Source organism: Dinoponera quadriceps, unplaced genomic scaffold (assembly GCF_001313825.1).
Source record: "Dinoponera quadriceps isolate SergipeBrazil2010 unplaced genomic scaffold, ASM131382v1 scaffold3290, whole genome shotgun sequence".
Classification (NCBI taxonomy): domain Eukaryota; kingdom Metazoa; phylum Arthropoda; class Insecta; order Hymenoptera; family Formicidae; genus Dinoponera; species Dinoponera quadriceps.
In genome coordinates, this window is record NW_014558496.1 from 354,348 (window position 1) to 367,220 (window position 12,873).

Sequence of the window (12,873 nt, forward strand, 5' to 3'; positions counted from 1 at the left end):
TCAATTTCTCGCTGGTTTCCTCGCCGTTGTACCTCTCGTGCGGCCCCCGAGAAAAAAAAAGGGGGAGCGTTTATTCGTCCGGTTAACACGACGATGAAATAGAAATCGAGCGCATGACAGGAGGGAAAGGCTGAGTAATCTACTATTACTTCGGCGAATAGTTTCCTCGAGACTTTCCTCTTTCTCTTTTCCCTCTCGACTTGCTCGGCGGAATTTCGTCAATAAGGCGAACGTTCCTCCAAGGATTAAGTATATAACTCGCGGAATTAACGTCGAGACGGCATTGCAAGGGCGCGAAAAAACTACGGCGGGGGTTTGGAGGAAACTTTCACCGGTCCCAGAGAGATTTGAACTCCCGACCCCTGGTTTACAAGACTAGTGCGCTAACCCCTGAGCCACGGGGAGTGTGCAATGCCTTTTTTTTTGCCTTGGCGAGACTGCGATTCTACTACAGGGTGTCCGGGAAGTCTAATTACTTCGTCGAAGGTATCGGGGTGGCCGACGTTTTCGCAGTGCGCGACCCATCGTCTTTTTATTTAAGACCCCTGCTTCCTCGCCGAGGGCTATCTTGATTAACGACACCGGAAGTGGAAAAACGCATGCCCGAAGTTCCAAATATATTCGTGACAATTCAGTGTTTTGCAATTTCTCAGTGCGAATACGCCTCGCTCGAAGCTGACGTCGCTCGAGCTTCAATCTTAACGTTGACTTAGCCATTATTGCATGATTTTCAGCATTATCATTTTCATTAGCTGTCGTTGCTCGTTATCGTTGACCGCGTAGAGAACCTGGGATACCATTCCACGGGAATGGAAAGGACATTGTCTGCGAAGTGAAACGTCGATTTCCGTGTTCCCTCGCGACCGACATTTTTCTCAATAACGAAAACACTCTCTCTCCTCTCCTGCGCGCTACTTATTTCTAACCCTCTCGATTAAATGGCGCGTGAAACTCGCGAAGGAGGGAATTCCCGAGGAACCGTCGGCTCTTTCAACGAGCCATTGTGAGCCGCCCCTCACTTTTCGAAACAAACCGACGCCGGGACGCACCGGGACGGTTGTTCTCTCTCTTTCTCCCTTTTTTTTTCCTCCCTTCCAAGGGAGGAAACACCAACTACATGCGCACGCGGCGGGGGTGTCCGGTTAACTTTTATCTCTCAACGTAGACGTTACAATGAGCCTCCTCTTCAGCTTTATTCACGGTACCTCCATTTTCGTCCTTTCTTCCGTCCGTCCTTTGTACGTCGCTCCCTTCGCAACTCGATACTCGAAGAATGAGTATCCGCCATCTTCCCACCTCGGAATTTCGACGGCGCGAAAACTTGACAGCGGCTACTTAATATCGACTGCTACCGCCGCCGCCATCGGTCGGGTTTATTTTCACGCGTGATTTCGCGAAATGATTCCCACGTGGAATTTCGCCCCGCATCCCAACTAATTTCCGCGAATCGTTCGTTAATTATCAACTCGTCCGCCAACCGTTAACTTTGCTCGACACACTCGACGTCGAGAAATCAAACTTCGATCTTCGCCGCTTCGAGCAGCGGATTACCAGATCCCGACGCGCGACGAGAGTTTAAATATTTCCCAAGCTCCCCTTCCCCAGTCGACAACCCTCACACGCAAACACACACACACACACACACACGTAATTTCTCAGCGAGGAACGACGAGTCGGTCTTCTTCGACGGTCTTCGACTCGATCGAAGAAGATCCGCGAACAAGAAGTAAACCGACACGAAATCCGCGACACCCTGTGTACGCCGATATGAACTTTTCCGCTGGTTCCGCGGCAAGTTCTTCCCTCCGCGAAGTTTACCCGAGCTTCCCGAGAAACGCTCTGTATATCTCGCCCCTTTTCTTCTCGCTGCTCTTGTTTCCTTTATTTCCCTCTCCTCTTTTTTTCCCCTTTTCCCCCCTTGCGTTGCTGAATCGCCAACCCCGAGGAACGCGAGGTCACACGCTACGCCGAAACGCTAAACGTGCCGCTTCCGACCGCCTATGCCGGGCAGACGGTGCCAGCCTTAAAAGTTAATTGCAATGGCGGTCAGGCAAAGCAGCGGCAGATGTCCCGGATGTGAATTTTCCTCGGCGAGGTCGGTCGCTGGGTCGATCGGTCGGTCGGTCGGGCGGGAAGGTCGCGGAACTTGTGCAGTTTCAGCAGGAATGATGGGAGTTGGGTGAAGTCCTAATGCTCGGCGGATTTTGTCCCGGCCGGCGGCTGTAGAAGGAAGCAAAAGGCACGGGGGATATCCCGGGCCGTACGAGCGTGGCCAGTCGGCGCTGATAATCGGTTCGGAAACTGCGATCGTAAATAACGGGAGCGCGGACGAGCGAAACTGGATTCAGCACGCGCCGGAGACGCGTAATCTCCCTCCGTCGTGTGTGTGTCTCGCCTCTACTAGAATCTTGCGTAAGAATCGACCAGGGTTGGGATTCTGATTCAATTATACGTTATTAACCCTGCAAATTCGACTCTGCACGAGTTGCACGGCTGATACACGTGGCTTATTGTAATTAAGAATAAACATCAAATAGAATATTGAGGTGATATCGAATATCAATTCGGTGTTCAACTCGCGATCAAAATGGATCTGTGCCACTCGAGATCGCGAGACAACCTGATGTATAAGATAACTCGCAACGACGAGGTAATTAAATGAGGTCCCCTTACGACGAGAAAAACCTCCGGCTTTTTCGTATCTACGTGCTAAATAAATGATCGATACGACGATACGGAGGTAGCTTACTTTATACGGACGGCGCGAGCTTGCGCGCAAAATAGCCGGGAAAATATATTATGAGACGCTTTTTAAGGACACGGTCTATATATTATCTCGGGGATGAAGACTTGCGCCGAGAGATTCCTTGTTGTTGATCTGGTAATCCGTAGATGATCGTAAAAAAGGTTTTCGCGCGAGAGAGAGAGAGAGAGAGAGATAGTGCGCGCACGCGCGGATAAGAATTCTCACTCTGTGTTCTTTTGTAAACCGCTGCACACACATACACACACACACGCGCGCGCAAAATATCCATACACAAATACACGAGATTCGAGTGCGAATACGGGACGAGGAACGGATCCTTTAGACACACAATGCGCTCTGGTCGCGCGGGGATTCTTCGATCCGTAAATTTCCTTGCTTACGTAAATACCGGGCGCCACGTATCCTTTACTTTGTGCTTAACTTCGTGAACCAGTTCACCTTGTAACCCCACGGGAGCGCAGTGGAAGCGGAGAAGGAAGAGGCGCGCAGGACAGGTCGGGGAGCGGCGGTTTACCCGATGGAAGGAAATTCCCGCGGCAGCTCGCGTGTAGAATACCGAACGATAATTAGGTATCGATTTCCACGTGCCGCGGAGAATGTCGGTGATAATCGACTTCGCCTATCTCAGCTGTTGACCCTGCTCCGTCGTTGGCCGCGCCGGGTTTATCGAGGGCCCACTCTCTCTCTCTCTCTCTCTCTCGTATTCTTCCTCGTGAATTCCTAACCCAGTTTCATTGATCTGGCGAGTGCCTCGAACGTGAACGCACCGGGCGCGCGCGCGCATCTTGTATGACAAATTGAAGGGTCTTCTCGACGAGGACGAGGGAAAAAAGAGAGAGAGAGGAAGAAAGACGTGGAGGGGAAATCGCCACTCGAAGTGGAGTTTCGCACGAGCGAACGACCGACCGGAGAGCGATCCTCCTCCTCAATCATAATGGAAAGTTCGCGATTCTCGCGACGAAAATCAAAAGCGCACGTCTTCGAGGCGAGGAAACGTGTCGACCATCCCCCGACTGCACTCGTTGTCGTTATCGTCGTCGGTCGGCGATTTTCGTACGATAGCGAGGCCGTCTCTTGAATTCATCTGTTCCGTGCGGGATTATTAAAATTGGCAGGTGATCGATCGCTCGGCGTTCAGTATTCGTCGTATCGAAAATGTAGCGGAGACGATTTAAGAGTGCATCCACGTCGAGCGATTAATGAATAACGGCGACGGAAGAAGATGAATTTCTCGGGGGAAGTTCGCGCTCCGGAACTCGCTTCATAGTTTGGGCGTAAAAGACAGTGTATGTGTGTGTGTGTGTGTGTGTGAAATTTTTTCAACGATCGTTTTGTGAAATTCCCAGGCATGACGCGTGTCTTCGTGTTTCCATGGAACACATTTTCACTGGGCCGAGTGCGGTAACGGACTCGCTTCGCGATGTGAAAGGCTCTGTATCCGACGCGAGGAGGAAATACAAGCTGGAGGGTGCTGTAGGGACAGGACGAGGATCTCCTAGATCAGCCCTAGCGCGAAGTACACGAGGAAGAAGCCATCCGTTAAAGTTTATATTCCACACTCGACGCCTTCCTACCGGCACCGGAACTGCGGTGTTCTTGACGATATACGTACGGTCGCCATAAGTCACGTACCGTACCAGCACCGAAGTATTTTCCACCCCGCGTATTTCAGAATTCCCTCGTCCCCTTTTCTCTCTCTCTCTCTCTCTCACCCCTTTTCTTTTTTCCTCTTTCTGCGGGGAGCGTGGATAAAGCGATCGAGTGGGAGATGTTAACTCCGCGAGACGGAATACATTCGTATTTTTCCGGCCGCGAATTATGCCGCCATAATTTCCGCCATAATTCTAAGCGCAGTAATCCCGCCCGGTTGATTTAATAACGAAAGAAAAAAGAGCCGATCGCTCTTAAAAAAAATATATATATATATTCGGGCGCGCGCGTATGTGTGTGTGCATAACGCAACGAGGTTAACGTATTATAACGATTGTTATGTTAAATATTCCTCTGTTACGGTACAATCGTCAACTTTTTTTAAATAATTAAAATTTCATGATGAACAGCGTGATAATAGGTTGTAATAAATCCGAGGCTCGAAATCGCGCGAAGCCGCGGTTACGGCTCGCGCATTAATACCGAGTAACCCCGTTTCCGTTGCGAGATTTGATTTGCATCTGTCGATTTTGGTGTTTATTCGCGTCGACCAGCTAGTTTTGTTCCTTTGCCGCCAAAGGTCCCGACGACGAAGAGGATGAGGACGATCGCAGACGATAAAACCGCCGTTTTCTCCCTCGTTCGATCGCGTCCCGATTATACCTGCTTGCACATTTGCCGAATGCCACAGATAGAATCGAGAGAGGAAGAGAGCGAGAGAGCGAAAGAAAAAGAAAGGGAAAGAGAGAAAGAGAGAGAGGATAGAAACGATTTAATTAAAATCGTTCTTTTATCGCGGTGGCTGTGACGTGAGCGAGCGAGAGAAAGAGAGAGATAGAGAGAGAGAGAGGCGCTGAGGGTTCCTTTTGCCATAACGTGAAAAGTGCTGAGCAAGCAGCAGAAGATAGCCCGAGCGCAGGAGGCAATTAGCGTTCGTTCGATCCCTTTGTGCATCTGACAGTATCGTTGTTCCACTACGCGCGCAGGTAATTCACGTATCGACGAAGAAACCCGCCCGACGGCGGCGGCGTGTCGGACACCACGTTACGCGCGCTCTTTCTCTCTCTTTGTCTCTGCCTCTCTCTCTCTCTCTCTCTCTCTCTCTTCCTCTTGGCGTACGCAGAGAAAGGCGATATCGTTTCTACACTTCTCGCTCCGTGGATCAATCCTTCGAGAATTATGCAGCGATAAAGTTTTCCCCTGGAGCGCACTTTTACATCATCGTAATCCTTGCCGTACCGGCTGTTTGGAAATTGCTGTTACGAGAACGACTCGAGTGCGATTCTGGAAGCGCACGTCCGCGAAATCTCGTCGCCGATAATTCGTCGGGCAAACTCGCGCGTGACTCGCGGTTGAAAAATCGTCGGTCGGCAAATTTCGATTCGTTTGTTTGTCGAAGAAAAAAAAAAAATCGATCGCGCGAGTTTGTCCGCAAAAATCTACCCTTTCTCCCTTTTCCCTCTCCTCTCCGAAGATACGATCGATATTTGTGTCAATGCTTTGCTTCCTGCGAGCGTCAAAAAAAAAAAATAATAGGTCACACAGGTTATAACAGGGCGCAGCGACGTTAATTGAATAACACCGGCTAGCGAGAGCAATATTATATAAAAAAAAATCTGTTTCTCGCTAAAAGAGAGGGAGAGAGATCGAGAGAAAAATATCAAAACGTTGGGAGAAAAATCGCGACCAGCCGATTGGGACTTTCGGGAGTACCGAGCGAGAAACCTTTCTGACGTCATCTTTTCTTTCTCTCTCCCGTCTCGAATCTCCGCGTACGGGGAAGACCCTCCGCGTAAGCTTCCGCCGGTGCGGTCCTTTGAAGGGCACGGTGTGTACTTAACCACTCGTAAATGTAGCGACGGACCTAATGAACAGGATACAATTGCGCATACCATTGTGCGGCGGCGAGTGCATAAATCTCGATACAGTGCACTCGGTGCATCGGGTGAGTATCGCGAGGAAGGGCGGCTGGTGGTGAGCAGGTCGAGCGGAAGGGCAGGATAGTTGCCGTAAACCCCTTATCGGCGGTAAGGATCCCGAGGAAAGGACATAGACGACTCCGGATTATCCCGCCAGCATTATATACTTATATACGTATGTGCATATCTCCGCGCTAACACGCTTCTCTTTCTCTCTTCCTCCCCCCTCTCTCTCCCTCTCTCTCACGCGCGACTATATTCCCAGTCGTTCGGGATTTTCATCACGAACGTCTCTTCCCGCGCTGTCCGCGTCGCTTTGTGCTAATTTCGGCGTAATTGCGGAGCGTGAACGGGGGAGGACGATGGTGATTCGCCGTTCGGCCCGTTTGTTTCGATCCCGGTTGAACGGTCGTGAGAGGAAACTGCGAGAAGATCGCCTGCCCTGCTTCCTCTCTCGCAGACGACTCGATAGATACGTTCGACGTATCGTTCGAGTTTCGTTAATGCAAGCGGAAAGTAGAGAGTTTGGATCTTCTTAAATAAAGATTGATAATTATCGGTAAAGAACGTCGCTCATTTTAGGCCCCTCGATAGACAGGGATGATAGACCATTGAAGATCTGACATGTCCTTTGCTGAAAGGGACCTTCGCTGGAATTGACAAATGAAACTTGACTACCTCTTCATTCATCCGACGAAGTGAATCGTGCAGATCTATAATTAAGATTTCGGTCTTCGACGATCCAGGACCCGAATAATCCGCGCTAAAATGGGCAAGATTTTTCTTCCTTCCTTTCTTTCTTTCCTTCTTCTTTTTCGCACCGTTCTTCTTCTTTTCGAACACGGAACGTCCTACATTCGCCGCGGTCTCTCGCATTTTTCGACCGACGCGACAGCGTCGACTTTCGCTCGGCAGAGATGACGAGATATCAATTGGTTTCACAGATCCTTGCTTCCCACAGATCCCTAATTTCACAGATCCTTGCTCCTGCGGTACATCTCCATAAATCCCCGATATATTATTCATGAATACAGTCCCGATGGGCCCCTTTTAATGCCATACAAGGCAAAATTCCCCCCTCCCTCCCACCCCGTCCTGTCTCTCCGGCGCTCGTAAATAACATCTCCTCGGCATTTTCCTCGGCGACAAAATTTTTCCGCGGAAATACTGATTTCTATACCTCTTAGGTATGCCACCTGGGTAGCGTAGTTAAAAGGAATATTTCCTATAACGGGCGGGGGTTAAGAGGAATATTTCTATTCTCGGAGTGCCATTCGTTTCGTATATGAATTACGTCGCGCCGCATTTCTCTCCGGCTCGCCCTATCTTCCGTTTTCCTCCCCCTGTACAGAGTGTACCCGCGGACTAACCGCGGCAAGTTCTCTCTCTCCCTCTTTCTTAATATATATATATTAAGATATACACCGAACACAAATACTCAAAAGCGCAAAGAGACGCTCGAAGAGCGCGCTTCCGCGCTCTCGCAAGAAATTAGCGAGATTAAAGTGTGATCTCGCATCGCCGGGCGCGCAAAGATGACGCATCGTCGACAGTCAGATTTGGCTCGTTTCCTCCCTCGAAGAAAAAGAGAGAGGAAAGAAGCACCGTCTCTCCTCTATCTCCACCGGTTTCTCCCTTCCTTCATACGCGAATTTCCTCTTCCGTTACTTCCGCGACGGCGCTCGTTAAAACGAATCGCGTCGTCGTCGGGGAACACTCTGTATGTGCACTTACCGCTCGCGTATTGGCGGGCACACGTAAGGATGTAATACATTTACACACGTCTCACGTCCCGGGAGCCGCGGTAGAGGCAACGTTACCAATTTACATGTCCCGTCTCCTCGCCCGAGAGTAAGAGAGAGACAGAGAGAGCGCACTTCACCTACTTGCGTACGTGATTCCACCCGGCGAACTCGCGCGCGCGGTAAAGGCTCACCTTCGTCTCACCCAACCGCGAAGTAACTCCAAAGAATGGTTCTGTTCGTCCGCAAGTCAGCCCTAAGAATCGAGACACGCGTCACGAATACACCCCGCTCTCGAAGTCGGCCGCGAAAATTCCCATCTGTCGGATTAACGGAGGAACGCGGCCTCCTCCGTCCGATATTTGCCTCCTTTATCTCCCGAGGTTTCCCCTCAATTATCGACGTTAAACTTTATCCCGCTGATTCGAAGGGACCCGAATCGACTCACGGGGAGTCACGGGATCGTCGAAAAGAGCAACGTCGGCGAGGGACAAAAGTGCTGCACGAAAGAAAAAAAAAAAGACCGAGTAAAGGAGGAACCAGGGTTGTGCAGATTTTGTGCCGCATAAACCGCGATCGAGTCGAGTCGAGGGGGAATCGGAGTTAAATCAGCAATTTGACGCGGGAATTGGTATTGAAAAATACAGTCAGCAACAAACACGTTAGGGAAATTGAGAACGCACGTGCACGGAAAAGTGGTTCTCCCGACTCCAATTCTTCTAGTATGACAATTATAGTATTACAAATACCAAATATTTTCCAGCGTACCAAAAGATTCCTCCAATTACGGGATAACACGAATAACAATCCTCTACTTCCCATCGGACGGGAGGGGGGGGAGGGATTTAAGTAAATCGGATGAAAAATTGCGGCCGAAAATGTTGGCCGGGCAGAATTTATGACCACCTTATTGAATTAAATTTTGTGCTTTGTTTCACGCACAAACAAGCAAGGGAAGAGGAAAATCGTCGGGATATGAAAGAAGAATATGAAAATTTGACTGAATTACGACGAGTTAGCTCGCTATATAAAACTCTGAAATTGAGTTCGTTTAACCCGATTCGCGCAATTTCGACTAATCTCTCTTTTTTTTTTTTCACTGTATAATGTAACATATCTCCTCTCTGTAGGAATTCACCGGTTTATGGAACGATCGGCGAGATGCTGTGGAACGCTCAATTGACGATAATCAGATCGCGCGCGCGCGCACGCGAGCAAGCGAACGGGAGAAAAAGAGAGAAAGAAAGAGAGAGAGAGAGAAGGTCGAAGGGGGGGAGATCTTACGAAGAATCTAGGTCTACAACGAGATCTATCGCGTCTCATCAGTGTGCACTCTCATCGAGACTTTTTTTTCTCGGCGCGGTCATACGACCGTGACGTCGACGAGCGATTTCGCAAGACTCGAGCTCGAAAAATGGGATTTTTTTTACGGCCGAACAACGTTCTCCCCGTCTCTCTCGGAAAAGGCTCTGCGTCCGCGCGCTTGTTCGAGACGTCGGAACGTCGAATTCACCGCGGGGATCCTTCGTACGACGGGCCCTTAAATATTACGAGCCCTCGCCGCCATAAATCGCATGCCATCGACCTTCCTAATTCCGCAGGATCTTCGATTCCGCGCGGACTCCCGATTCCGTGAGTTCCTCCTGTTTCACGGATCCTTGATTTCCCCGGCGCGATCCCCGGCAACGCCGATTGAATCTTAAACTTAGCCGGATCCCCGGATCGATATCGATCGACCGTATGCATCCTTTCACAGGACACTCGACAGATCGTCGACGTACGATCGTAGAGGAAGAGAGACGAGAGTGAGTGAGTGAGTGAATGAGAGGAGAAGAAATATGATGGCGTCGTTACCTCGGAGGACAGGCGGGGGGGGGGGGCAAGTTTNGGGGGGGGGGGGGGCAAGTTTCGGACTGGCTCTCCCCGATAGTCGCAATCCTTAACTAATCTTAACTTCGTCGGAATTCCGTGATCAATCCCCGTAGGAACCGCTGAGACCGGGTTCTCGCCGCGATACGGGCTCGTTTCGAGCCGGCGCAGGACTTCTGGTTCAATCGGTAATCAAACTACCCCGGCAATACAATAATCCGCCGAGTGATAAAGTGAATCAATCGAGATCTCCCGCCGATCGGGCTCTACGCGTACGCTGCCTGCCGGCGGCTACGATTCCGAAACTTACGAAGTCAGCTTCTCCGCGGAAAGGCTGTTATTTCGCTGTAATACCGTTAGTTAGCCCTTTGAACGAAAAATCGCGAAGATCCGAGCGAGAAAACATATGAGTGAGTGAGTGAGTGAGTGAAAGAGAGAGAGAAAGAGAGAGAGAGAGAGAGAGAGAAAGAGTTACGTACAAGAGAGCGTGCGGGTCTTGGGCGAAATAGCGATATAAGTTGGCAAAAATAAACTTTGATAGTCTCTCGTGTGTCCACCCCGTCGTTCGGGGTTACATAAACTTTCAGATTGCGTTTCTCTTTATAGATCCATAAAAAGATATAAAGCAACTCGACAGGCGGCGGCCTTACATCGCGGCTACGCTCACGTAGACGTCGTCCGCGAACGTAAGGAGAAACGATTCGTGTCGTTTCGCGCTTCGACCACGCTTCGTATCCGAGGCGAAATTTGACTCCATTCGGATCTTTAATTCTGTAAACGCGGGAGTCAAGATAGGGAAGTAGGTCAAATTCTAACGATGTAGTTTACTCTTACTTTGACCCCGATGACGTCTTAAAACTTCCGTCCTTGCTGTTCTCAGCGTCAAAATAGGTTGTTTCGAATATCTGTATGAATTTCGAGCCTCCCGTGTACTCGATGCAGCCATTTTGTTTTAAGACGTAAGAATTGAGGAAATCCGTGCGCAGAATTCCTGCAATATGCGTTGAAATATATGAAAAGATATAGGAGATACGAGAGTCGGATGAGATCGCGACTTCGCACATTCGTCGTTATTTTCACAACCACCTTCTCACAACGCGATTTCCTTTGTACCGCGATTATTCTCTCGTATTACATTATTATCGATCGCCGTCGCGCCGGCAGCTGTGCGCAAACATGGAAATCGCGACCACCGTCGGCCGCGGCGAGCCGATGATCGATCGCGAAAACGCAAATGACATCGATGGCGGAGTAATAAATTACGTATCGACGGAACGAGCGATTTCCCCTGCAACCCCTTCTTTCTATTTCTCTCCGATCGCATATTTCGCAAATTGGACGAGTGTAACGGACTTTTGTGGATTAGCGTGGCCATAAACGCGGCCCGATTGGGAAAATAGCGTTTAATATTGATTTCATTTCGAAACCTGGGCGGAGAAAGGGAGAGAGAGAGAGAGAGGGAAGGGGTCGCTTTGCCGAATCAAAGGGTATCCCGCGTAGGAATGCGTATCGCAAACGGACACGGAGCGGTGGCGCGCCACCGTTTTACATCGGTAATTAACGTTTTATTACCTGCACCTATACACCTGCGCGCCGCGCCTGTACGCGATACTTTAATGTGAGCGCGCATTTAACGCGAGATGCCCGAGTAATACTCGAATAACGCGCGCTTGTTGCACACGCTGCGGCCCGTAATAAAATTTATATCACTCCGACATTTCTCTCATAGCTGTTTTTTCCCTTCCCCCTCTCTCTTTCTCTCTCTCTCTCTCTCTCTCTTTCTATACTTCTTCTCTTTTATTCCTGCTCTCTTTCTAGCTCTGTTTCTGTTTTCTTTTTTAAGCGGGGAATTATTTCCACCCCTGTAACATTTCGAATCGCACAGATGACGCTGGATAAATAATATGCAGATGGAAAACGAACGGCACGTTGTACGCGCGTTACGTATATCGATATTAACTGATACATACATAAATAATAACGATGCATATTTTAGACTCGAGAGTCCTGTCACTCTGAAGTGCGTATCCGCGTATGTGTGTATGTGTTTTTGTTGTCCGTTCCCTGTGTGCGCGCGCGTTTCACTGATTTTTGAGAGGAGAGAATGGCGAGAAATTTTCTCTCGTGGAAAAATTCCGTAGAATTTCATAGAGACCGAAGTTTAATAAATGTTTAACAATCGTCCGTGCACATGTGTATTTTTCGAGGGGGCCATGCACGCGCTATGTACGTGAAGTGTCTACTTCGCATTTTCAAAGCTTGAGCACGCTCCCGAGCTTGTTAACGTATGAGCTACTAATTATTAACGGCTTGACAACACACATCGCGAGGCCGGAAGATTCGGTTCCCGGCTCTCGTCGATCGCGGAATCATCGCGGTATCAACGACAGGGTAAGAAATGTACGCGATATCCGATGATGCCTTCCACTTTTGGTTGGAATATTTTGATCGGGCATACAGTGAATGCATATACGCTGTTATCACTGCTATATTTGATACAACTGAGTTGTCAATTCTAACAAAAAATTAAAAAAAAATAAAAATTACAAAAATTTATACGCGAAAATTTTATATATATATATCACAATTTATAGTAACGTCCGCGATATATGTACAAATATATATTTAAATATTTATATACCACTTTCATTCATTATGTGTGCATCTCTATTAACTCAACTGACATATTAATAAACTGACGTGAAAATAGCATTAATGAAAAAAAAAAGTAAATAATATCTTTGTGTTGTAATATGTGTACACACACACGCACAGACATACACACACACAGTATTATAAGACATATTAGTTACTTTTTTTTTATTAATACTATTTTCATATATATATTCGCCTTAATTTCGCTCCAAAATAACATTTATTAATTAGACAGTTAAATAAAGTTGTAGGGCAGTCTTTTTTCAGCAAA

General features: G+C 48.6%; 1 protein-coding gene across 1 annotated transcript in view; it reads left to right on the forward strand.

The window, feature by feature from the left end:
• LOC106749888 (protein PIH1D3) overlaps window positions 1–10,418 on the forward strand; it is a 28,771-nt gene extending 18,353 nt beyond the window's left edge. Inside the window, exon 5 of the transcript XR_001374893.1 lies at window positions 10,395–10,418. The gene's annotated coding sequence lies outside the window, so the exon portion shown is untranslated. The remainder of the gene's footprint in view (window positions 1–10,394) is intronic.
• Window positions 10,419–12,873: the final 2,455 nt, after the last annotated feature.